Genomic DNA, 27,332 nt, shown 5'->3' on the forward strand with positions numbered 1-27,332 from the left:
TTCTGATTGCAGATTTATTTATTCTATTTTCTGAACATGATTATGGGGGCAGCCATCTTGCCTGAGCTGTTATTAACAAGCATTTAGAAACGATTAAGAAATTGCATTATCACAGCCCCATTGGCCATAGACCCTATGGACAGGAGCTGACCTCATTGACTTCTATGGGAGAGCCTTTTAGGCATGCTCTGTGATCTATGCAGAGGGCTTTGACAATCACCTATTCTGAAAAGTGGATCATGTTTTATCTATTCAAAGAGGTGGTAACTAGAGCATTTTTTTGTAAGTAGCGGGTGCATTGACAGGAAGCTGCGATAGCACCGCCCTGTCATTGTACCCCTCAGATGCCGCGTTCATACATGATCGCGGCATCTGAGTGTACAAACAGTGTGAAATTAACAATAAAAAAAATTACATCAAACTTACTATGTCCATTTGCACGCAACGTATGACGTCATCACGCCGGCCGGCGTGATGATGTAATCTCGCACTGCATGGGATTTCGGCCAAGGTCTTCAAGTAAGATGGAGGCTGGCGGCCCTTTGCGCGCCAATGGAGGTGGTAGGTTTGAATTTCAGGATTAATCGATTCGCTGACACGAAGCACAAGGAAATTCAGTTTCTAGGCAAATCGAATCATCTCTAATGATAACATTATAGGCAGGATAAAAAATGACATATAAGCAGATAACTGCAGTAAAGTGATCCATACAGAACAAGAAGTAGCGCTTATTATTAGGCTTAGGCCTATTGCACACGACCGTATGGCTTTTTCAGTGTTTTGCGGTCCGTTTTTCACGGATCCATTGTTCCGTTTTTTATTTCCGTTGTGTTTCCGTTTTTGTTCCGTTTTTCCGTATGGCATATACAGTATACAGTAATTACATAGATAAAATTGGGCCGGGCATAACATTTTCAATAGATGGTTCAGCAAAAAACGGAACGGAAATGGAAGACATACGGATGCATTTCCGTATGTGTTCCGTTTTTTTTGCAGACCTATTGACTTGAATGGAGCCACGGAACGTGATTTGCGGGCAATAATAGGACATGTTCTATGTTAAAACGGAACGGAAAAACGGAAATACGGAAATGGAATGCATACGGAGTACATTCCGTTTTTTTTTGCGGAACCATTGAAATGAATGGTTCCGTATACGGAACTCAAAAAACGGCCAGTAAACGGGAAAAAAAAACGGCCGTGTGCAGGAGGCCTTAGGTAACTTTCACATCTGCGGCAGGGTTATCTGGCTGCGAGTTCCAGCAGAGAACGCCAGGAATCGGCAGGACACAAACCACAGCGTGCCAAATCTCAGCATTTATGCCAGACTGCGGCTGTATCTTAACTATAATGGGGTCTGACTGGCATTCTGGTTGCATTGACAGTGCCGAATCCAGAGAACGTAGGCAGGCTGTTTCGGCTGTGAATTGCTCCAACAGATGTGACACTAGCCTAGGTGGCCAGTACGACAACTGCAGGATTTTTTGATTAACCGCCTCCGGACCGCCTAACACAGGATCGCGTTCCGGAGGCGGCAGCCCTGCGCACAGTCACGCATATATGCGTCATCTCGCGAGACGCGAGATTTCCTGTGAACGCGCGCACACAGGCGCGCGCGTTCACAGGATCGGAAGATAAGCGAGTGGATCTCCAGCCTGCCAGCGGCGATCGTTCGCTGGCAGGCTGGAGATGTGATTTTTTTTAACCCCTAACAGGTATATTAGACGCTGTTTTGATAACAGCATCTAATATACCTGCTACCTGGTCCTCTGGTGGTCCCCTTTGTTTGGATCGACCACCAGAGGACACAGGTAGCTCAGTAATATGTTGCACCAAGCACCACTACACTACACCCCCCCCTGTCACTTATTAACCCCTTATTCACCCTTGATCACCCCTGATCACCCCATATAGACTCCCTGATCACCCCCCTGTCATTGATTACCCCCCTGTCATTGATCACCCCCCTGTAAAGCTCCATTCAGACGTCCGCATGATTTTTACGGGTCCACTGATAGATGGATCGGATCCGCAAAACGCATACGGACGTCTGAATGGAGCCTTACAGGGGCGTGATCAATGACGGTGGTGATCACCCCATATAGACTCCCTGATCACCCCCCTGTCATTGATTACCCCCCTGTCATTGATCACCCCCTGTAAAGCTCCATTCAGACGTCCGCATGATTTTTACGGATCCACTGATAGATGGATCGGATCCGCAAAACGCATACGGACGTCTGAATGGAGCCTTACAGGGGCGTGATCAATGACGGTGGTGATCACCCCATATAGACTCCCTGATCACCCCCCTGTCATTGATTACCCCCCTGTCATTGATCACCCCCCTGTAAAGCTCCATTCAGACGTCCGCATGATTTTTACGGGTCCACTGATAGATGGATCGGATCCGCAAAACGCATACGGACGTCTGAATGGAGCCTTACAGGGGCGTGATCAATGACGGTGGTGATCACCCCATATAGACTCCCTGATCACCCCCCTGTCATTGATTACCCCCCTGTCATTGATCACCCCCTGTAAAGCTCCATTCAGACGTCCGCATGATTTTTACGGATCCACTGATAGATGGATCGGATCCGCAAAACGCATACGGACGTCTGAATGGAGCCTTACAGGGGCGTGATCAATGACTGTGGTGATCACCCCATATAGACTCCCTGATCACCCCCCTGTCATTGATTACCCCCCTGTCATTGATCACCCCCTGTAAAGCTCCATTCAGACGTCCGCATGATTTTTACGGATCCACTGATAGATGGATCGGATCCGCAAAACGCATACGGACGTCTGAATGGAGCCTTACAGGGGCGTGATCAATGACTGTGGTGATCACCCCATATAGACTCCCTGATCACCCCCCTGTCATTGATTACCCCCCTGTCATTGATCACCCCCCTGTAAAGCTCCATTCAGACGTCCGCATGATTTTTACGGATCCACTGATAGATGGATCGGATCCGCAAAACACATACAGGCGTCTCCCTGGAGCCTTCCAGGGGGGGTGATCACCCCATATAGACTCCCTGATCACCCCCCCCTGTCATTGATCACCCCCCCTGTCATTGATCACCCCCCCTGTCAGGCTGCATTCAGATGTCCGTATGATTTTTACGGATCCACGGATACATGGATCGGATCTGCGAAACACATACGGACATCTGAATGGAGCCTTATAGGGGGGTGATCAATGACAGGGGGGTGATCACCCCATATAGACTCCCTGATCACCCCCCTGTCATTGATCACCCCCCTGTAAGGCTCAATTCAGACTTTTGTTTGGCCCAAGTTAGCGGAAATTATTATTTTTTTCTTACAAAGTCTCATATTCCACTAACTTGTGTAAAAAAATTAAATCTCACATGAACTCACCATACCCCTCACGGAATCCAAATGCGTAAAAATTTTTAGACATTTATATTCCAGACTTCTTCTCACGCTTTAGGGCCCCTAGAATGCCAGGGCAGTATAAATACCCCACATGTGACCCCATTTCGGAAAGAAGACACCCCCAGGTATTCCGTGAGGCGCATATTGAGTCCATGAAGGATTGAAATTTTTGTCCCAAGTTAGCGGAAAGGGAGACTTTGTGAGAAAAAAATAAATAAAATCAATTTCCGCTAACTTGTGCCAAAAAAAAATAAATTCTATGAACTCGCCATGCCCCTCATTGAATACCTTGGGGTCTTCTTTCCAAAATGGGGTCACATGTGGGGTATTTATACTGCCCTGGCATTTTAGGGGCCCTAAAGCGTGAGAAGAAGTCTGGGATCCAAATGTCTAAAAATGCCCTCATAAAAGGAATGTGGGTCCCTTTGTGCATCTAGGCTGCAAAAAAGTGTCACACATCTGGTATCGCCGTACTCGGGAGAAGTTGGGCAATGTGTTTTGGGGTGTCATTTTACATATACCCATGCTGGGTGAGATAAATATCTTGGTCAAATGCCAACTTTGTATAAAAAAATGGGAAAAGTTGTCTTTTGCCGAGATATTTCTCTCACCCAGCATGAGTATATGTAAAAAGACACCCCAAAACACATTGCCCAACTTCTCCTGAATACGGCGATACCACATGTGTGACATTTTTTTGCAGCCTAGGTGGGCAAAGGGGCCCACATTCCAAAGAGCACCTTTAGGATTTCACAGGTCATTTACCTACTTACCACACATTAGGGCCCCTGGTATTCCGTGAGGGGCATGGAGAGTTCCTATAAATTTATATTTTTTGTCACAAGTTAGCGGAAAATGATGATTTTTTTTTTTTTTTTTTCTTACAAAGTCTCATATTCCACTAACTTGTGACAAAAAATAAAAACTTCCATGAACTCACTATGCCCATCAGCGAATACCTTGGGGTGTCTTCTTTCCAAAATGGGGTCACTTGTGGGGTAGTTATTCTGCCCTGGCATTCTAGGGGCCCAAATGTGTGGTAAGGAGTTTAAAATCAAATTCTGTAAAAAATGGCCAGTGAAATCCGAAAGGTGCTCTTTGGAATGTGGGCCCCTTTGCCCACCTAGGCTGCAAAAAAGTGTCACACATGTGGTATCTCCGTACTCGGGAGAAGTTGGGGAATATGTTTTGGGCTGTCATTTTACATATACCCATGCTGGGTGAGAGAAATATCTTGGCAAAAGTCAACTTTTCCCATTTTTTTTATACAAAGTTGGCATTTGACCAAGATATTTATCTCACCCATCATGGGTATATGTAAAATGACACCCCAAAACACATTCCCCAACTTCTCCTGAGTACGGAGATACCACATGTGTGACACTTTTTTGCAGCCTAGGTGGGCAAAGGGGCCCACATTCCAAAGAGCACCTTTCGGATTTCACCGGCCATTTTTTACAGAATTTGATTTCAAACTCCTTACCACACATTTGGGCCCCTAGAATGCCAGGGCAGTATAACTACCCCACAAGTGACCCCATTTTGGAAAGAAGACACCCAAAGGTATTCGCTAGAGTTGAGCGAACACCTGGATGTTAGGGTTCGAGAAGTTCGGCCAAACTTCCTGTAAATGTTCGGGTTCGAGATCCGAACCCGAACCGAACTTCGTCCCGAACCCGAACCCTATTGAAGTCAATGGGGACCCGAACATTTGGGCACTAAAAAGGTTGTAAAACAGCCCAGGAAAGAGCTAGAGGGCTGCAAAAGGCAGCAACATGTAGGTAAATTCCCTGCAAACAAATGTGGATAGGGAAATGAATTAAAATAAAAAAAAAATAAAAAAATGAACCAATATCAATTGGACAGAGGTCCCATAGCAGAGAATCTGGCTTCACGTCAGCAGAGAATCAGTCTCTTCATGCCATAGCAAAGAATCTGGCTTCATGTCAGCACAGAATCAGTCTCTTCATGCCATAGCAGAGAATCTGGCTTCATGTCAGCACAGAATCAGTCTTCATGTCATAGCAGAGAATCAGGCTTCACGTCACCCACCACTGGAACAGGCCACTGTCACACATTTAGGCCCCGGCACCCAGACAGAGGAGAGAGGTCCCGTAACAGAGAATCTGGCCTTATGTCAGCGCAGAATCTGTATTCATGTCATAGCAGAGAATCAGGCTTCACGTCACCCACCACTGCAACAGGCCACTGTCACACATTTAGGCCCCGGCACCCAGACAGAGGAGAGCGGTCCCGTAACAGAGAATCTGGCCTTATGTCAGCGCAGAATCTGTCTTCATGTCATAGCAGAGAATCAGGCTTCACGTCACCCACCACTGGAACAGGCCACTGTCACACATTTAGGCCCAGGCACCCAGGCAGAGGAGAGAGGTCCCGTAACAGAGAATCTGGCCTTATGTCAGCGCAGAATCTGTATTCATGTCATAGCAGAGAATCAGGCTTCACGTCACCCACCACTGGAACAGGCCACTGTCACACATTTAGGCCCCGGCACCCAGACAGAGGAGAGCGGTCCCGTAACAAAGAATCTGGCCTTATGTCAGCGCAGAATCTGTCTTCATGTCATAGCAGAGAATCAGGCTTCACGTCACCCACCACTGGAACAGGCCACTGTCACACATTAAGGCCCAGGCACCCAGGCAGAGGAGAGAGGTCCCGTAACAGAGAATCTGGCCTTATGTCAGCGCAGAATCTGTATTCATGTCATAGCAGAGAATCAGGCTTCACGTCACCCACCACTGGAACAGGCCACTGTCACACATTAAGGCCCCGGCACCCAGACAGAGGAGAGCGGTCCCGTAACAGACAATCTGGCCTTATGTCAGCGCAGAATCTGTCTTCATGTCATAGCAGAGAATCAGGCTTCACGTCACCCACCACTGGAACAGGCCACTGTCACACATTTAGGCCCAGGCACCCAGGCAGAGGAGAGAGGTCCCGTAACAGAGAATCTGGCCTTATGTCAGCGCAGAATCTGTCTTCATGTTATAGCAGAGAATCAGGCTTCACGTCACCCACCACTGGAACAGGTGTCACTACCAGAGCTTTGGGACGTTCTCACAGCTCTGTTTCTCCACCCCTGTGATGATGTCACTACTAGAGCTGGGAGGAGTTCTCACTACTCTGTTTACTTTTGGTTTCTTTCACCACAGCTGTCCTTCATGTGTTTGATTTTCCTCTCTTTATATCACCCCTCCTCCTATGATAGGATGTGGATTATAGTTCTCACTTCAGTTGTAGCTCTGGCTTTAGTTTCTTCACTTGTAGCTATCAGTTCACTGGACCTGTGTTCTGCTGCAGCTAGCACTCTGGATATTGCCAGCCTGTCCTTGGATCCGTCTTCTCTGCGGCTGCAACACCGTCAGCTAAGTGTGCAGACATTGTTGTGTTCCTGTTTATTTTCTGACTGGATCTGAGGTGGCCACGGTTCCCTCCATATACTGAGTAGGGCACTGGTGGCCGTGCCCCTTCCACTATTGTAGGGGTTACAGTGGTCATTAGTCTTAGGCACGTGGGCATGCCTCTTTCCGCCATTTGGATCCGGGCATGTGCTTTAGCAGAATAGGGAGAGCGTTGAGGGTCGGACAGGGGTGACCCGTTATCCTCCCTAGTTCTGGGTCCAGTCAGTAGCTCTGTACTGTGTATTACTATTGTTGCCCACATACAGCCGTGACATTATAATCCACCAAAACCGTCCTTTTTTGACATGGATCCGCTTTCTGGCCTGGTTGACCGCATGCAGGGTCTTTCTTTGGAAGTAGCGGATCTCCGTCAATCTTTGACTCAGCTTCAAGCATTGGGCCCTGCTCCGGCTCATGGAGTCTGTTGCGAGCCAAAGGTCTCACTTCCGGAGACGTTCTCCGGGGGCAGTGAGAATTTTGTTCGTTTCAGAGAGGCATGCAAACTCCATTTTTGCTTGTGTCCTCACTCTTCTGGTAATCAAGAGCAGAGGGTGAGGATTGTCATCTCCCTGCTCAGGGGTAATGCTCAGACTTGGGCTTTTTCGCTGCCATCAGGGGATCCCTCCCTTCGATCCGTGGAGGGATTTTTTGTGGCCCTGGGGCAGATTTATGATGACCCGGATCGTGTTGCTCTGGCCGAATCTAACCTACGTGTTTTATGCCAGAACAAACGGTCTGCGGAGCTTTATTGTTCTGAATTTCGGAGATGGGCAGCTGATTCGGGTTGGAATGATGCTGCACTCCGGAGTCAGTTCTGTCATGGTCTCTCGGAGAGATTAAAAGATGCGTTTGCTTTCCATGAGAGACCAACGTCCTTAGAGTCTGCCATGTCATTGGCGGTACGCCTTGACAGGCGTCTAAGAGAAAGAAACGAGACCTCTCTGTCCAGCCATTGTCAGTCTAGGGGAAGTGGTGCGGACTCATTCAGTGTGCAGGGGCCTCATCCTGTCTCGCTCCCCTCTGAGGAGGAGCCCATGCAGCTAGCTCGACTTGCCCCTGATAAAAGAGGATTTAGTCCTCAGAGTATGGTCTGTTTTTGTTGTGGGGGCATAGGTCATTTGGCAAATGTTTGTCCATCTAGGAGATTCTTGAACCGTACTAAGAGCGATAATAAGAGAAAAATCTCAAAAGGTAAATCATCAAGTTCTGCTTCATCTGCTACTTTGGGCAAAGTTGATGTAGGATTTGATGCTTTTCCTCTGACCTGCAGTTCCCGTTTTCTCCTGTCTGCCAGGGTGGCGCTAGAGAGCAAAGTCATTTCTTGTGAGATTTTTGTCGATAGTGGAGCGGCCGTCAATCTTATTGACACTCAATTTGTAGCCATGCATGGTTTTCAGGTTTGCACATTAGATAAAGATATACCTGTTTTTGCTATTGACTCTGCTCCACTCTCACAGAGATCTCTGAAAGGCATTGTTCACAATATCCGGCTAGCTGTAGGTGACACTCATGTGGAGGATATATCTTGTTTTGTCCTTAACGGATTGCCGTCTCCTCTAGTTTTGGGGTTACCCTGGCTCACTAGACATAACCCCACTATTGATTGGCAAGGAAGGCAAATAAATGAGTGGAGTGACTTTTGTAGAGAGAATTGTCTCACAGCGACTTTTGCAGAGGTGTCTACTAAAACGGTGCCATCATTTCTCTCTGATTTCTCGGACGTATTTTCCGAGAGCGGTGTTCAGGAGCTACCTCCTCACCGGGAGTTTGACTGTCCCATTAACCTCATTCCCGGCGCCAAGCTGCCAAAAGCACGCCTCTACAATCTCTCACAACCGGAAAGAATCGCTATGCGAACTTACATCTCCGAGAGTCTCGAAAAGGGGCATATTCGTCCCTCAAAGTCACCTGTGGCCGCGGGTTTTTTTTTTGTTAAAAAGAAAGATGGCTCTCTGAGACCTTGCCAAGATTTTAGGGAGCTGAACCGTATCACGATTCGCGATCCCTATCCCCTTCCTCTGATCCCGGACCTCTTCAATCAAATTGTTGGGGCCAAGGTGTTTTCCAAATTGGATTTGAGAGGCGCGTACAACCTGGTCAGGGTCAGAGAGGGGGATGAATGGAAAACGGCCTTTAATACCCCTGACGGGCATTTCGAGAATCTCGTTATGCCTTTCGGCCTGATGAATGCTCCGGCCGTCTTTCAGCATTTTGTTAATAGTATTTTCTATCATTTAATGGGGAAATTTGTATTGGTGTATCTTGATGATATTTTGATTTTTTCCCCTGATGTTCAGACCCATCAGGATCATCTTTTTCAGGTTCTGCAGATTCTGCGGGAAAATAAATTGTACGCCAAGCTGGAGAAATGTCTTTTTATGGTATCGGAGATTCAATTTCTGGGTTTTCTCCTCTCTGCTTCTGGTTTTCGCATGGATCCCGAGAAGGTCCGTGCTGTACTTGAGTGGGAGCTTCCTGAGAATCAGAAGGCATTGATGCGCTTTCTGGGTTTTGCGAACTATTACAGAAAGTTCATTTTGAATTATTCCTCTGTTGTCAAACCCCTCACTGACATGACAAAAAAGGGGGCGGATTTTTCCTCTTGGTCGGAGGAGGCGCTTGCAGCCTTTTCTAAGATTAAAGAGAATTTTGCGTCTGCTCCCGTCTTGGTGCATCCCGATGTTTCCTTACCTTTTATTGTTGAGGTGGATGCTTCCGAGGTGGGTGTGGGTGCGGTTTTGTCCCAGGGCCCTTCCCCTGCCAAGTGGCGACCCTGTGCCTTTTTCTCTAAAAAACTCTCCCCGGCAGAGAGAAACTATGATGTGGGCGATAGGGAGTTGTTGGCCTTTAAGTTGGCTTTCGAGGAATGGCGCCATTGGTTGGAGGGGGCCAGGCACCCTATCACCGTTTTTACCGACCATAAGAATCTGGCATACTTGGAGTCGGCCAGGCGTATGAATCCGAGACAGGCCAGATGGTCTCTGTTCTTCTCCAGATTCAATTTTGTTGTTACATTCCGACCTGGGATAAAAAATGTGAAGGCTGATGCTCTCTCTCGCTGTTTTCCGGGAGGAGGAAACTCCGAGGACCCGGGTCCTATTTTGGCGGAGGGGGTAGTTGTTTCTGCTCTATATTCCGATTTGGAGGCCGAGGTCCAGGCTGCCCAGACTGAGACACCTGCCCGTTGTCCTTCTGGGAAGTTGTTCGTGCCTCCTGAGCTACGTCACAAACTCTTTAAGGAGCATCATGATACGGTTCTTGCTGGTCACCCCGGGAGTAGAGCCACGGTGGATCTCATTGCTCGGAGATTTTGGTGGCCGGCTCTTCGTAAGTCGGTGGAGGGTTTTGTGGCTGCTTGTGAGACGTGCGCTCGCGCTAAGGTCCCTCGTTCACGGCCTTCAGGTTCCCTTCTCCCGTTACCCATTCCTTCCCGTCCTTGGACACACCTGTCCATGGACTTTATCACGGATCTTCCTCGTTCCTCGGGGAAGTCGGTGATCCTGGTGGTGGTGGACCGTTTTAGCAAGATGGCTCATTTCGTACCTTTCCCTGGTTTACCTAATGCTAAAACGTTGGCGCAAGCTTTTGTCGACCATATTGTTAAATTGCACGGCATTCCCTCTGATATTGTTTCCGATAGAGGCACGCAGTTTGTGTCCAGGTTCTGGAAGGCTTTCTGTTCTCGCCTGGGGGTTCGGCTGTCCTTCTCTTCTGCTTTTCATCCGCAGTCGAATGGTCAGACTGAGCGCCTCAATCAGAATCTGGAGACATATTTGCGCTGTTTTGTTTCAGAGAACCAGGAGGATTGGTGTTCATTTCTCCCTCTTGCTGAGTTTGCTCTGAACAACCGTCGTCAGGAATCTTCTGATAAGTCACCATTCTTTGGTGCATATGGGTTCCATCCACAGTTTGGGACATTCTCGGGAGGGGCTCTTTCTGGTTTACCTGAGGAGGAGAGATTTTCCTCGTCTTTGTCTACCATTTGGCAAAAGATTCAGGGTAATCTTAAAAAGATGAGTGAGAGGTATAAGCGTGTGGCTGATAAGAGACGTGTGCCTGGTCCGGACCTGAATGTGGGTGATCTGGTGTGGTTGTCTACTAGAAACATTAAGTTGAAGGTTCCCTCCTGGAAATTGGGTCCCAAGTTTATTGGGCCTTATAAAATCTTGTCAGTCATCAATCCTGTTGCCTTCCGTCTTGATCTTCCACGGGTTTGGAAGATACATAATGTATTTCACAGATCTCTCTTAAAACCATATGTCCAGCCCACGGTACCCTCCTCTTTGCCTCCTCCTCCGATTTTGGTTGATGGCAATCTGGAGTTTGAGGTTTCCAGAATTGTGGACTCTCGCATGGTCCGCGGTTCTCTTCAGTACCTCGTTCATTGGAAGGGTTATGGTCCTGAGGAGAGGATGTGGGTTCCGGTGTCGGACATTAAAGCCACTCGCCTCATCAGGGCATTTCATAGGGCTCATCCTGAGAAGGTGGGTCCTGGGTGTCCGGAGTCCACCCGTAGAGGGGGGGGTACTGTCACTACCAGAGCTTTGGGACGTTCTCACAGCTCTGTTTCTCCACCCCTGTGATGATGTCACTACTAGAGCTGGGAGGAGTTCTCACTACTCTGTTTACTTTTGGTTTCTTTCACCACAGCTGTCCTTCATGTGTTTGATTTTCCTCTCTTTATATCACCCCTCCTCCTATGATAGGATGTGGATTATAGTTCTCACTTCAGTTGTAGCTCTGGCTTTAGTTTCTTCACTTGTAGCTATCAGTTCACTGGACCTGTGTTCTGCTGCAGCTAGCACTCTGGATATTGCCAGCCTGTCCTTGGATCCGTCTTCTCTGCGGCTGCAACACCGTCAGCTAAGTGTGCAGACATTGTTGTGTTCCTGTTTATTTTCTGACTGGATCTGAGGTGGCCACGGTTCCCTCCATATACTGAGTAGGGCACTGGTGGCCGTGCCCCTTCCACTATTGTAGGGGTTACAGTGGTCATTAGTCTTAGGCACGTGGGCATGCCTCTTTCCGCCATTTGGATCCGGGCATGTGCTTTAGCAGAATAGGGAGAGCGTTGAGGGTCGGACAGGGGTCACCCGTTATCCTCCCTAGTTCTGGGTCCAGTCAGTAGCTCTGTACTGTGTATTACTATTGTTGCCCACATACAGCCGTGACAACAGGCCACTGTCACACATTTAGGCCCAGGCACCCAGGCAGAGGAGAGAGGTCCCGTAACAGAGAATCTGGCCTTATGTCAGCGCAGAATCTGTCTTCATGTCATAGCAGAGAATCAGGCTTCACGTCACCCACCACTGGAACAGGCCACTGTCACACATTTAGGCCCCGGCACCCAGACAGAGGAGAGCGGTCCCGTAACAGAGAATCTGGCCTTATGTCAGCGCAGAATCTGTCTTCATGTCATAGCAGAGAATCAGGCTTCACGTCACCCACCACTGGAACAGGCCACTGTCACACATTTAGGCCCAGGCACCCAGGCAGAGGAGAGAGGTCCCGTAGCAGAGAATCTGGCCTTATGTCAGCGCAGAATCTGTCTTCATGTCATAGCAGAGAATCAGGCTTCACGTCACCCACCACTGGAACAGGCCACTATCACACATTAAGGCCCCGGCACCCAGACAGAGGAGAGCGGTCCCGTAACAGAGAATCTGGCCTTATGTCAGCGCAGAATCTGTCTTCATGTCATAGCAGAGAATCAGGCTTCACGTCACCCACCACTGGAACAGGCCACTGTCACACATTTAGGCCCAGGCACCCAGGCAGAGGAGAGAGGTCCCGTAACAGAGAATCTGGCCTTATGTCAGCGCAGAATCTGTCTTCATGTCATAGCAGAGAATCAGGCTTCACGTCACCCACCACTGGAACAGGCCACTGTCACACATTTAGGCCCCGGCACCCAGACAGAGGAGAGCGGTCCCGTAACAGAGAATCTGGCCTTATGTCAGCGCAGAATCTGTCTTCATGTCATAGCAGAGAATCAGGCTTCACGTCACCCACCACTGGAACAGGCCACTGTCACACATTTAGGCCCAGGCACCCAGACAGAGGAGAGCGGTCCCGTAACAGAGAATCTGGCCTTATGTCAGCGCAGAATCTGTCTTCATGTCATAGCAGAGAATCAGGCTTCACGTCACCCACCACTGGAACAGGCCACTGTCACACATTTAGGCCCCGGCACCCAGACAGAGGAGAGGTTCATTCAACTTTGTGTTGCCCCGCAATATAATGGTAAAATGAAATTAAAAATAGTATTGAATGAGGAAGTGCCCTGGAGTAGAATAATATATTGTTAAGGGGAGGTAGTTAATATCTAATCTGCACAAGGGATGGACAGGTCCTGTGGGATCCATGCCTGGTTCATTTTTATGAACGTCAGCTTGTCCACATTGGCTGTAGACAGGCGGCTGCGTTTGTCTGTAATGACGCCCCCTGCCGTGCTGAATACACGTTCAGACAAAACGCTGGCCGCCGGGCAGGCCAGCGCCTCCAAGGCATAAAAGGCTAGCTCTGGCCACGTGGACAATTTGGAGACCCAGAAGTTGAATGGGGCCGAACCATCAGTCAGTACGTGGAGGGGTGTGCACAGGTACTGTTCCACCATGTTAGTGAAATGTTGCCTCCTGCTAACACGTTCCGTATCAGGTGGTGGTGCAGTTAGCTGTGGCGTGGTGACAAAACTTTTCCACATCTCTGCCATGCTAACCCTGCCCTGAGAGGAGCTGGCCGTGACACAGCTGCGTTGGCGACCTCTTGCTCCTCCTCTGCCTTCGCCTTGGGCTTCCACTGGTTCCCCTGTGACATTTGGGAATGCTCTCAGTAGCGCGTCTACCAACGTGCGCTTGTACTCGCGCATCTTCCTATCACGCTCCAGTGTAGGAAGTAAGGTGGGCACATTGTCTTTGTACCGGGGATCCAGCAGGGTGGCAACCCAGTATTCCGCACACATTAAAATGTGGGCAACTCTGCTGTCGTTGCGCAGGCACTGCAGCATGTAGTCGCTCATGTGTGCCAGGCTGCCCAGAGGTAAGGACAAGCTGTCCTCTGTGGGAGGCGTATCGTCATCGTCCTGTGTTTCCCCCCAGCCACGCACCAGTGATGGGCCCGAGCTGCTTTGGGTGCCACCCCGCTGTGAACATGCTTCATCCTCATCCTCCTCCACCTCCTCCTCATCCTCGTCCTCCTCGTCCTCCAGTAGTGGGCCCTGTCTGGCCACATTTGTACCTGGCCTCTGGTGTTGCAAAAAACCTCCCTCTGAGTCACTTCGAAGAGACTGGCCTGAAAGTGCTAAAAATGACCCCTCTTCCTCCTCTTCCTCCTGGGCCACCTCCTCTTCCATCATCGCCCTAAGTGTTTTCTCAAGGAGACATAGAAGTGGTATTGTAACGCTGATAACGGCGTCATCGCCACTGGCCATGTTGGTAGAGTACTCGAAACAGCGCAACAGGGCACACAGGTCTCGCATGGAGGCCCAGTCATTGGTGGTGAAGTGGGTCTGATCCACAGTGCGACTGACCCATGCGTGCTGCAGCTGAAACTCCACTATGGCCTGCTGCTGCTCGCACAGTCTGTCCAGCATATGCAAGGTGGAGTTCCACCTGGTGGGCACGTTGCATATGAGGCGGTGAGCGGGAACGCCGAAGTTACGCTGTAGCGCAGACAGGCGAGCAGCGGCAGGGTGTGAACGCCGGAAGCGCGAACAGACGGCCCGCACTTTATGCAGCAGCTCTGACATGTCGGGGTAGTTGCGAATGAACTTCTGCACCACCAAATTCAGCACATGCGCCAGGCAAGGGATGTGCGTCAAACCGGCTAGTCCCAGAGCTGCAACGAGATTTCGCCCATTATCGCACACCACCAGGCCGGGATTGAGGCTCACCGGCAGCAACCACTCGTCGGTGTGTTGTTCTATACCCCGCCACAACTCCTGTGCGGTGTGGGGCCTGTCCCCCAAACATATGAGTTTCAGAATGGCCTGCTGACGTTTACCCCGGGCTGTGCTGAAGTTGGTGGTGAAGGTGTGTGGCTGACTGGATGAGCAGGTGGAAGAAGAGGAGGAGGAAGCTGAGTAGGAGGAGGAGGAGACAGGAGGCAAAGAATGTTGCCCTGCGATCCTTGTTGCCCTGCGAGTATGTTGTTCCCAGCCGCCACTACTTCTTCAAGAGAGCCGTGCCTTCCCTGCACAAACAAGTGTCCGATAAAATCAAGTGTGCACTGCGCAACACCATCTGTGGCAAGGTCCACCTAACCACAGATACGTGGACCAGTAAGCACGGCCAGGGACGCTATATCTCCCTAACTGCACACTGGGTAAATGTAGTGGCGGCTGGGCCCCAGGCGGAGAGCTGTTTGGCGCACGTCCTTCCGCCGCCACTACATTTACCCAGTGTGCAGTTAGGGAGATATAGCGTCCCTGGCCGTGCTTACTGGTCCACGTATCTGTGGTTAGGTGGACCTTGCCACAGATGGCGTTGCGCAGTGCACACTTGATTTTATCGGACACTTGTTTGTGCAGGGAAGGCACGGCTCTCTTGGAGAAGTAGTGGCGGCTGGGAACAACATATTGTGGGACAGCAAGTGACATGAGCTGTTTGAAGCTGTGTGTGTCCACCAGCCTAAATGACAGCATTTCATAGGCTAGTAGTTTAGAAATGCTGGTATTCAGGGCCAGGGATCGAGGGTGGCTAGGTGGGAATTTACGCTTTCTCTCAAATGTTTGTGAGATGGAGAGCTGAACGCTGCCGTGTGACATGGTTGAGATGCTTGGTGACGCAGGTGGTGGTGTTGGTGGTACATCCCATAATTGCTGGGCGGCAGGTGCCAACGTTCCTCCAGAGGCGGAGGAAGAGGCCGAGGCGGCGGCAGCAGCAGAAGAGGCCGAGGCAGCAGCAGCAGAAGAGGTAGCAGGGGGAGCCTGAGTGACTTCTTTGTTTTTAAGGTGTTTACTCCACTGCAGTTCATGCTTTGCATGCAGGTGCCTGGTCATGCAGGTTGTGCTAAGGTTCAGAACGTTAATGCCTCGCTTCAGGCTCTGATGGCACAGCGTGCAAACCACTCGGGTCTTGTCGTCAGCACATTGTTTGAAAAAGTGCCATGCCAGGGAACTCCTTGAAGCTGCCTTTGGGGTGCTCGGTCCCAGATGGCGGCGGTCAGTAGCAGGCGGAGTCTCTTGGCGGCGGGTGTTCTGATTTTGCCCACTGCTCCCTCTTTTGCTACGCTGTTGGCTCGGTATCACCACTGCCTCTTCCTCCGAACTGTGAAAGTCAGTGGCACGACCTTCATTCCATGTGGGGTCTAGGACCTCATCGTCCCCTGCATCGTCTTCCACCCAGTCTTGATCCCTGACCTCCTGTTCAGTCTGCACACTGCAGAAAGACGCAGCAGTTGGCACCTTTGTTTCGTCATCATCAGAGACGTGCTGAGGTGGTATTCCCATGTCCTCATCATCAGGAAAAATAAGTGGTTGTGCGTTAGTGCATTCTATCTCTTCCACCACTGGGGAAGGGCTAGGTGGATGCACTTGGGAAACCCTGGCAGCAGAGTCTTCAAACAGCATAAGAGACTGCTGCATAACTTGAGGCTCAGACAGTTTCCCTGATATGCATGGGGGTGATGTGACAGACCGATGGGCTTGGTTTTCATGCGCCATCTGTGCGCTTTCTGCAGAAGACTGGGTGGGAGATAATGTGAACGTGCTGGATCCACTGTCGGCCACCCAATTGACTAATGCCTGTACCTGCTCAGGCCTTACCATCCTTAGAACGGCATTGGGCCCCACTAAATATTGCTGTAAATTCTGCTGGCTACTGGGACCTGAGGTAGTTGGTTCACTAGGACGTGTGGCTGTGGCAGAACGGCCACGTCCTCTCCCAGCACCAGAGGGTCCACTAACACCACCACGACCTCATTGTTCCCGTTCACCACAATTTTGAGAATGGGAAACTTGGGAATGCTTTTTCAACCCAGAACAAAAAATGTGCTTTTACGGTCACTACAAATAACTTGACCAGCAAAAACAGTGCAGATTTGGTTGAATAGAGATGTGAGACCTGTTTTTTTTTGCGCTGTGTGACAGGTATAGGTTTAATCACAGAATGACACTTCTATCAGCACGCTAGCGTGTGTCTTAGGTTTTTCTGAATGACACTATCAATACCTTCAATGTAAGATTTTCTTTTTGGGATAGATTTCAAGTAGGCCTCAAATACCAGAAACTAGTTATTTTGAGAATGGGAAATTTGGGAATGCTTTTTCAACCCAGAACAAAAAGTCTGCTTTTACGGTCACTACAAATAACTTGACCAGCAAAAACAGTGCAGATTTGGTTGAATAGAGATGAGAGACCTGTTTGTTTTTGCGCTGTGTGACAGGTATAGGTTTAATCACAGAATGACACTTCTATCAGCACGCTAGCGTGTGTCTTAGTTTTTTCTGAATGACACTATCAATACCTTCAATGTAAGATTTTCTTTTTGGGATAGATTTCAAGTAGGCCTCAAATACCAGAAACTAGTTATTTTGAGAATGGGAAATTTGGGAATGCTTTTTCAACCCAGAAAAAAAAGTGTGCTTTTACGGTCAATACAAATAACTTGACCAGCTAAAACAGTACAGATTTGGTTGAATAGAAATGTCAGGTCTATTTTTTAGGCGCTGGGTGACAGGCTCAACTCTCCCCTGATGTAATATATGGCCAAAAAATAACCACACTGTTGATGGTTAAATGCACTTGGGTGAAACAGGCTCAGCCTGCACCAGATGTAGTATATGGCCAAAAAATAATCAGACTGTTGATGGTTAAATGCACTTGGGTGACACAGTCTCAGCCTGCACCAGATGTAGTATATGGCCAAAAAATAATCAGACTGTTGATGGTTAAATGCACTTCGGTGACATAGGCTCAGCCTGCAGCTGATGTAGGATATAGCACAAAATAACCACACTATCGATGGTTAAATACACCTGGTGGTAGCTCGTGCTGGCGCACCACAAGTCACAAAATGGCCGCCGATCACCCCAGAAAAAAAGTGATGTAAAAACGCTCTGGGCAGCCTCAAAAAAGTGAGCAGGTCAATAATAGCACTTCAATGATCCACAGCTGCAGATCGATCACAGAATGAAGTATTTTGGAGGAGTTAATCTGCCTAATCTCGCCCTAACGTCGCAGCTGCAACCTCTCCCTATACTGATCATAGCAGAGTGACGTGCGGCGCTACGTGACTCCAGCTTAAATAGAGGCTGGGTCACATGGTGCACTGGCCAATCACAGCCATGCCAATAGTAGGCATGGCTGTGATGGCCTCTTGGGCCAAGTAGTATGACGCTTGTTGATTGGCTGCTTTACAGCCTTTCAAAAAGGGCCAAGAAAGTGCCGAACACCGAACCCGAACCCGGACTTTTACGAAAATGTTCAGGTTCGGGTCCGTGTCACGGACACCCCAAAATTCGGTACGAACCCGAACTATACAGTTCGGGTTCGCTCATCCCTAGTATTCGCTGATGGGCATAGTGAGTTCATTTTATTTTTGGTCACAAGTTAGTGGAATATGAGACTTTGTAAGAAAAAAAAATAAAAAATCATCATTTTCCGCTAACTTGTGACAAAAAATAAAAAGTTCTATGAACTCACTATGCCCATCAGCGAATACCTTAGGGTGTCTACTTTCCGAAATGGGGTCATTTGTGGGGTGTTTGTACTGTCTGGCCATTGTAGAACCTCAGGAAACATGACAGGTGCTCAGAAAGTCAGAGCTGCTTCAAAAAGCGGAAATTCACATTTTTGTACCATAGTTTGTAAACGCTATAACTTTTACCCAAACCATTTTTTTTTTTTACCCAAACATTTTTTTTTTATCAAAGACATGTAGAACAATAAATTTAGAGCAAAATTTATATATGGATGTTGTTTTTTTTTCAAAATTTTACAACTGAAAGTGAAAAATGTCATTTTTTTGCAAAAAAAACGTTAAATTTCGATTAATAACAAAAAAAGTAAAAATGTCAGCAGCAATGAAATACCACCAAATGAAAGCTCTATTAGTGAGAAGAAAAGGAGGTAAAATTCATTTGGGTGGTAAGTTGCATGACCGAGCAATAAACGGTGAAAGTAGGGTAGGTCAGAAGTGTAAAAAGTGGCCTGGTCTTTAAGGGTGTTTAAGCTATAGGGGCTGAGGTGGTTAAATATAGATATTGACATAGAAAATTAAAAATAACATAATAAAAAATTATTTAAAACTATATTAAACATAAAAACTTGATTTAAACAACATGTAATTTTCTGTTTGCACATTTGCATTAATGAAAAGTAATCTTATCTAATATTTAGGGAGCCGCGTTTATTTTCTATCATATTGACATCCATTATGTGGCATTTGTGCCATACAGTATTTATCAATATTGTCACACCTCTGAGCAGTACACCAGTAGGTAAATTTTGTGCAGAGTGCTTCCTACTCATGAAAACCAAAGATATTTAATGAATATGGTGCAAATACTTATACTTGTCAAATTGTTTATGGTGTAGCTAATATCCACCTTAGCTTTGTGCAGAACAGTGGCAGCCAGCTAAATAAATGAGGTGTAAACAAATATGAAGGGGCACACTCAGAAGGGAAACACAATAATGGATGGTACAGTAGTAATTTAATACTTTAAGAACACTCCCTTAAAATTAATATAAAACATACATAAAAACGCACATCAATCGTATACAAAACGTTGCGTGCAACAATCCTGCACAATGACCTCTATACTTGAGATCAATGCAGCAGCAATGTCCCAATCCAATGTGCGTATGGTAATAGTGCCAACAATGTCCCAATCAGAGTCCTAATTCCATATAGTGCTGATATAGTAATGGCACTGTGGCCAAATCCTGATAGAACGGTGATAGTGATATAGCAATGGCACTATGGCCAAATCCTGATAGAGCAGTAATGGTGATGATATAACCCAGTACCAATGTCCGGTAATATGAGCGTTCAAAGGTATATAGCAGTAGTTAATGCTGGCTTCACAGTGGGACTGACAATCCAGTTACTTACAGTCTCTTGCAGCTTGTGATACTCCAGTGCGAGCCCGGTCTTACCCCTCTTCGCTGCCTGACCGCAGCGCTGGCTTCCCAGGCGGCCGTACACTCGCAGCGTCCCACGTGGTGTACTCGGCCGTGCGTCGCGTCCCACGTGACCTCGTTGTCTAGGGTACCGGATGGACGCTAAGCTGACGTCACTGCTGTGCGACTTACACTCCAGTTCTATGCCGCAGGTAGATCTCGTACGCTTTTTTCCTTTGATATCGGACTTCCTTATTCTTTTTATGAATCCACGCTCACTCTGCAGTGCCAGACGCGTTTCAGGGTCTTACGTCCCTTCCTCAGTGGCCAACCGAGTGAGTGGATTCTCACGCCTTATAAATGGAATTTTCTTACCCATAATCCCACTTTTCTGTGCACGTCCTAATATGCGGGATGGATTGGATTGCTACTTCTTTATATTATCATACCTCACAATTAAAATATAATTAAATGAAAATTATAATCATAAATACATAACCCCACATACATAATTCAAGATAAAAACGGTTTATGAAGAAGACTGCAAGGTCAGGCAATCATTCGGAAGGCAACCGCATCAAAAACGCCTCAATGTGGATGGCTCCGCTTAGCTACAACAACTTTAGTCAAAAGATTCATTTCACTATTGGGTTCTGATGAACACTGACTCATGAAGGGAATGTAGGAGGAAAGATTATGACCAACAGACCAGAAACCGCACATAAAACGCAATTCACATTGATGCGTTTTTGATGCGGTTGCCTTCCGAATGATTGCCTGACCTTGCAGTCTTCTTCATAAACCGTTTTTATCTTGAATTATGTATGTGGGGTTATGTATTCATGATTATAATTTTCATTTAATTATATTTTAATTGTGAGGTATGATAATATAAAGAAGTAGCAATCCAATCCATCCCGCATATTAGGACATGCACAGAAAAGTGGGATTATGGGTAAGAAAATTCCATTTATAAGGAGTGAGAATCCACTCACTCGGTTGGCCACTGAGGAAGGGGCGTAAGATCCTGAAACGCGTCTGGCACTGCAGAGTGAGCGTGGATTCATAAAAAGAATAATGAAGTCCGATATCAAAGGACAAAAGCGTACGAGATCTACTTTCGGCATAGAACCGGAGTGTAAGTCGCACAGCAGTGACGTCAGCTTAGCGTCCATCCGGTACCCTAGACAACCTGGTCACGTGGGACGCCACGCACGGCCGAGTACACCACGTGGGACGCTGCGAGTGTACGGCCGCCTGGGAAGCCAGCGCTGCGGTCAGGCAGCGAAGAGGGTTAAGACCGGGCTCGCACTGGAATATCACAAGCTGTAAGAGACTGTAAGTAACTGCATTGTCAGTCCCACTGTGAAGCCAGCATTAACTACTGCTATATACCTTTGAACGCTCATATTACCGGACATTGGTACTGGGTTATATGATCACCATTACTGCTCTATCAGGATTTGGCCATAGTGCCATTGCTATATCACTATCACCGTTCTATCAGGATTTGGCCATAGTGCCATTACTATATCAGCACTATATGGAATTAGGACTCTGATTGGGACATTGTCGGCACTATTACCATACGCACATTGGATTGGGACATTGCTGCTGCATTGATCTCAAGTATAGAGGTCACTGTGCAGGATTGTTGCACGCAACGTTTTGTATACGATTGATGTGCGTTTTTATGTATGTTTTATATAAATTTTAAGGGTGTGTTCTTAAAGTATTAAATTACTACTGTACCATCCATTATTGTGTTTCCCTTCTGAGTGTGCCTCTTCATATTTGTTTACACCTCATTTACTTTTCCTAGGTCCTGAGGGTAGGACCGGAGGGTGAGCACCTTACCCGTACGGAGTAGGGGTGAGCCGCTGTAGCTTTTTTACTTTAGCCAGCTAAATAAGTCACTTTGCTTATGACTTGCAAGCTCATGCTCCTTTTCTTCTTACCTAAAAGTGATGGTGGCCACAAAGGGCACTGATTAAACACTGGTAGGGCTGAAACCTGGCCAATTGTATAGATAAATGAGCCACACCTTATACTTTTCCAATGGCTCCTGACAGAGATGCAAATCTATCATGTTTATGTTCCCAAACACGTGCAGTGATGATGCTTTGTAACAGAGAATGGTCGTGTGATAATCTCAAACAGATAAGTAAATATATCATCAAATAATATTTTCTTTCCTCTCTGTAATGTTTTTTGCAGGGTTTGAGAGCATACTAGTTATGCTTAGTGATCTGGTTTCCTGTGGAATCTTTGGCAGCTCTTGTGCTTATTCGCTCACCCTGGCAATCATTTTGTTTTTTATCAGATCTTCCTGCTAGACGTTTCCAATTAGTGAGATCATAAAGACTTCTGAGGTCAAGAGCAAGCTTTGAACTGCCCACTCGCCCAGGCATTTACAAAATAGCCAGAACATGATAAGTTATAATCTCAGCAAGAGGTCTAATGAGCAAAAGTTCACCAGCTTAAAATAGCATGCATGTATAAATGAGCAGTGGTATTAGGGAGTGCTCACTTTGAGGAACAATGCTTGTTTAGGGTATAGTTACGTTAATATACATTTTTTTATGTTTGTCTTTATATAAGCATAGAAATATAGTAAGCTTGTTCATTGTCTGGGAAAATATTTTTCAATAACCAGCAGATAAAATTACAGATTTAGCAAGGCCAGTTTTGTCATATGTATAAGACTTCAGTTTGCCATGATATGCCATCTGTGTTTTTTACATTGAACTGAGGTTCAGCACTGCTACATATGTGTTATGACAGAAAAGAAAAACAGAAGTTTTCAGCAAAAAAACTTAGTGTTTGGCACAGAGAGCATTCCTGGGGGAAAACCGGAGGTGGTCTCAGGACAAACAAGCAGGGCGCCTACAGGGGGAAGAAAATGGTTGGAAGTTGCTCTAGAGGGATGTGTTCGGGGGTCGGCTGCCAATGATGGTTATATGAGTAGGCAAAACTTCTACAAGAGAGAATATGAGGGTAAAGAAAGTGAAAAGGCCATCATAAACGGCACCAGAATCACTTTCTAATCAATAAATACCAGATAATAAATCTAATATGAAAAGAGTGATCCTGATAGGGAATCTCCTGTAAAAGTAGGAGAAGAAAAGAACAAGTAATTATGTTACTGCAGGCCAGTCGACTACAGGCCCCAAAAGTTATTAATTCACCGTACAGAAAAGAACAATTGATAATGTGGCTGGAGGTAAATTAGGTGGTCACCGCATAACAATTTTACTGTTGGCCAGTTACATTACAGGCCCCAAAAATTATGCATTCACCGTACATGATTAAGGGATTATGTGGCTGGAGGTATATTAGATTACAAATAGATGTGAAATAGACATGTTTAAAAGAACAAAAAATATTAAATTGGATTAAAAACATTGCTAACGAAGTCCCCCCTCTTGAAAAAAAAAACAAATGATAATAGTTGAAATTCGATAACACGTGGTCGTCACAGATGTTGAATTCCTCCGAGGTCCCAAACATTAGGCATTCACCGGACAGAAAAGGCCTTTTATGCCGCTGTATTTACCTAAGACAGGCATTATTATTTGTTCTGGGTGATGGCGGATATTTGTGGTCTGTCATGAGGAAATTCAATAAAACGTGGTCGTGACAGGTGTTAAATTCCTCTGAGATCCATGCCTCATTCATTTTTAGAAATGTGAGATAGTCCACACTGTCGTGAGCTAGGCGAGTGGGTTTATTGGTCACGATACCCCCTGCTGCGCTGAACGTCCTTTTGGACAGGACACTCGACAAGGGGCAAGTCAAGAGTTCCATGGCAAATTATGCCAGCTCTGGCCACAGGCCAAGCCTGCACACCCAGTAGTCAAAGGGTTGCTCGCTTCTCAGAGCTTCCACAATGGCCGCTAACCCGATGTAGTCTGTCGGTCTAGTCTGAGGCTTGATCCGGAGGGCGGCTGTCAATGGGTTGGCTGCAAGAATGATCTCATATCTGAAGTAACCAACACATCTTTAAACCGTCCTCTTCTTGCATGCGCTGTAGGATTGGTAAATTACTCATAGTCCATTATGACGATCCTTCCCCCTTTAATAACAATGTCTCGATTATTTTTCTTTAGGGCTTTAATTACACTGAGGCTCAAGTTGCTTCGGGGAGGGGGTGGAGAATCTGTATGGTTGGCATTGGGTAGGGAATTTTTCTTGGTTGGCTATGGCCAAACTTCTCAAGTCATCCAGCACCATATTGTAGAAACTTTCAAGGTGAGGCCCCTTACTTTCTAATGGATAAAAATTTGATTTATTTTTAATATTGGAAGGTATTGGATCTCAGAGTGAACTTGCGGATGAATTTATTAATGTTGATGAATAATTTAAACAGGTTTGGTTTGCTTGTTGGGCAGAAGGATAGACCTTTTGCTTACTAGTTTTATCTCATTTAGTTTTAATTTGTATTTAGAAAGGTTGAAAATACCCTTGTTGGTTTCTATCTTAATAGGATCTATTTTGGTTGTAGCGAAAAGTTTCTCAGGTGGGGGTTCTATTTTTTTCATTTGGATCTTTTTATTCTCAGTGTTTCTAGACCTGCCTCCTCTGCATTTTCTACGTCGCTTTTTGGTCTTTTCCACGTATGTCGTATTGGTGTGAAAAAAGGTGTGATTTTCAGGTTGCACTTGGTTGTTGGGGATTTATTGGGGGATAAGACCATTGGAGTGAGGAATGGACTCAATGGCTGAATGGTAGAGATGGTTTTACTGATAGGTGGTGTATGGTTCGGTGTCACCTTGGTTGACAACCTCTATAAAAAAGGACTGTCGGACAAGTTTGTGTCAAGAGCTAAAAAAAATTCCGGGGAGGTGGTCGAAGTGGACTAAGTGGATAGGTTTGTTTTTGAGTCCTGTGTTGTGGCATTTGGATGGTCAGGCGGAGTCAGTAAATGGTTCGAGGTATCTATTGGCGATATGTCGGGTATGTTGGTTGTGTGCCAAACCTGGATGTCTGGTGCTTCCATGGGTTCAGGTGTCGTGTATATTGATATATTGCCCAACTTGATAATGTCTAATGCATCTGAGGTCCCGTTTGCTATTGGCGGGAGATTTATTGGATGTGGAGCCGAAGTAGAAGAGTAAAAGTATATTTGTTTCTTATCACTATCTACTCATTGATTGATAGTCAATTGTTTATGTATATTGATACATCGATATGCACCTATGCGCCATATATACTGCCTATATTTCCCACCAGTGCACTGTTCCACTAATGCGTTCCACTGCGAGCGGGACCGGAAGTGCAACTCAAGCGCTTCCTCACCCTCCACCAGGGCTGGAAATCCAAGCACACACTAACACCACCAATGGTATTATACTATCCCACCAATTTTTGTTTTTGCATAAAATAAATATTTAGATATGCATTCCATACCGGAATACACAACTTCCGGTGTACACCAAAAATTACATCCATCCCTACCACATGTTTTAGGTGACCACATGTAACACAACATATATAAGGTCTATTGGTAAGTGATTGTACTATAGAATTTTGTTCTGCTATTGTATACTTGACTGCTTCTGAAGAAGGGGGTACTTTGAAGCCCCCGAAACGTGTTGAGCCCACCTGAGATTTCATTAAAGGAAACCACCTGAAGTATATCTTGGATACTGCCGTGTTCTGTCACACTACGAGCGATCCTGGAAGGGGAAGTAGCGTCTATTTGGGTGTCTTGAGTTTATCCCATAGACCTCCTCCTCAGTAGAGATGGCCTTGCGGTTCACCCGGTGGTCATTTCGCAGTGAACTTTGCGCTTTAGCGATTCGCCAAATATGCAAACATATGGCGATGTCTGCCGGCGACATTCTTTTGCATTGCGCCCAACTTTGACTTATGACACACACATCAGGTGGAACAGGACAGCCAATTGAGACATTTCAGCGCATGGACACATCCCCACCCTATAACAGAACCTGATCTGGCACCCATTTTACGTTCTGTGTTTTGCCAGTATAAGGAGAGGTTGCTTTGTGGAGCAGGGACAGACTGTTAGGGACACCAAACGCTAGCTAATAGGGCCACAAAAGTCCTTTTAAGGACTGGTATTTGTGTGCAATCAATAGGTGTGATATACTGAGGGTGTGATATACTTTTAATATACTTTCTAAAATAGAAAGTATATTATAGTGCATTTGTATTGTGCAGCAGTTGTGTGCGGTTCTGCTGCGATACCTCAGCTATATAGAGGGACAAACGCTATTGGAATAACTAATTGCAACTGGTGTGATATACCTGTTGGCCCAAAAAAAAACTGATTGAGGGATGTGATATACTTATAATATACTTTCTAACATAGAAAGTATATAGTGCATTTGTACTGTGCAGCATTTGTCTGCGGTTCTGCTGTGATACCGCAGGTATATAGAGGAAAGAGCTTTTTGAACAATTATTATTATATCAACGGGTGTAATATAACTGTTGCCCAAAAAAAAACTGATTGAGGGGTGCGATATACCTTCTTCCACAAAATATTGATTAAGGAGTTTCATATACCTGCTTCCACAAAATACTAATTGAGTGGTGCGATATACCTGCTTCCACGAAATATTGATTGAACCATGTAATATACCTGCTTCCACAAAATACAGATTGAGGGGTGCGATACACCTGCTTCCACAAAATACTGATTAAGGGGATTGATATACCTGCTTCCACCAAATATTGATTGAGGCCTACGATGCACCTGCTTCCACAAAATACTAATTAAGGGGTTTGATATACCTACTTCAAACAAATACTGATTGAGGACTGCGACACATCTGTTTCCACAAAATACTGATTAAGGGGTTTGATATACCTGCTTCCAACAAATACTGATTGAGGACTGCGATACACCTGCTTCCACAAAATACTGATTGAGGGGTGCGATATACCTGCTTCCACAAAAAATGTATTGAGCCCTGCGATACACCTGCTTCCACAAAATTCTGATTAAGGGGTTTGATATTCCTGCTTCCACAAAATACTAATTGAGGGGTGCGAGATACCTGCTTCAACCAAATATTGATTCAGGTGTTCTATATACCTGTTTCCACAAAATACTGATTGAGGGGTGGGATATACCTACTTCTACCAAATACTGATTAAGGGGTTCTATATACTGGCTAATACAAAATACTGATTGAGGGGTGCTATATACCTGCTTGCACAAAATACTGATTAAGGGGTTTGATATACCTGCTCCCACAAAATACTGATTGAGGGGTGCAATATACCTGCTTCCACCAAATATTGATTCAGTATTCTATATACCTGCTTCCACAAAATACTGATTAAGGGGTGCGATATACCTGCTTCCACCAAATATTGATTAAAGGGTTCTATATTCCTGCTTCCACAAAATACTGATTTGAGGGGAGCGATATACCTGCTTCCACAAAATACTGAATAAGGGGTTT

The sequence above is a fragment of the Bufo bufo genome, chromosome 5 (genome assembly GCF_905171765.1).
Source record: "Bufo bufo chromosome 5, aBufBuf1.1, whole genome shotgun sequence".
NCBI lineage: Eukaryota > Metazoa > Chordata > Amphibia > Anura > Bufonidae > Bufo > Bufo bufo.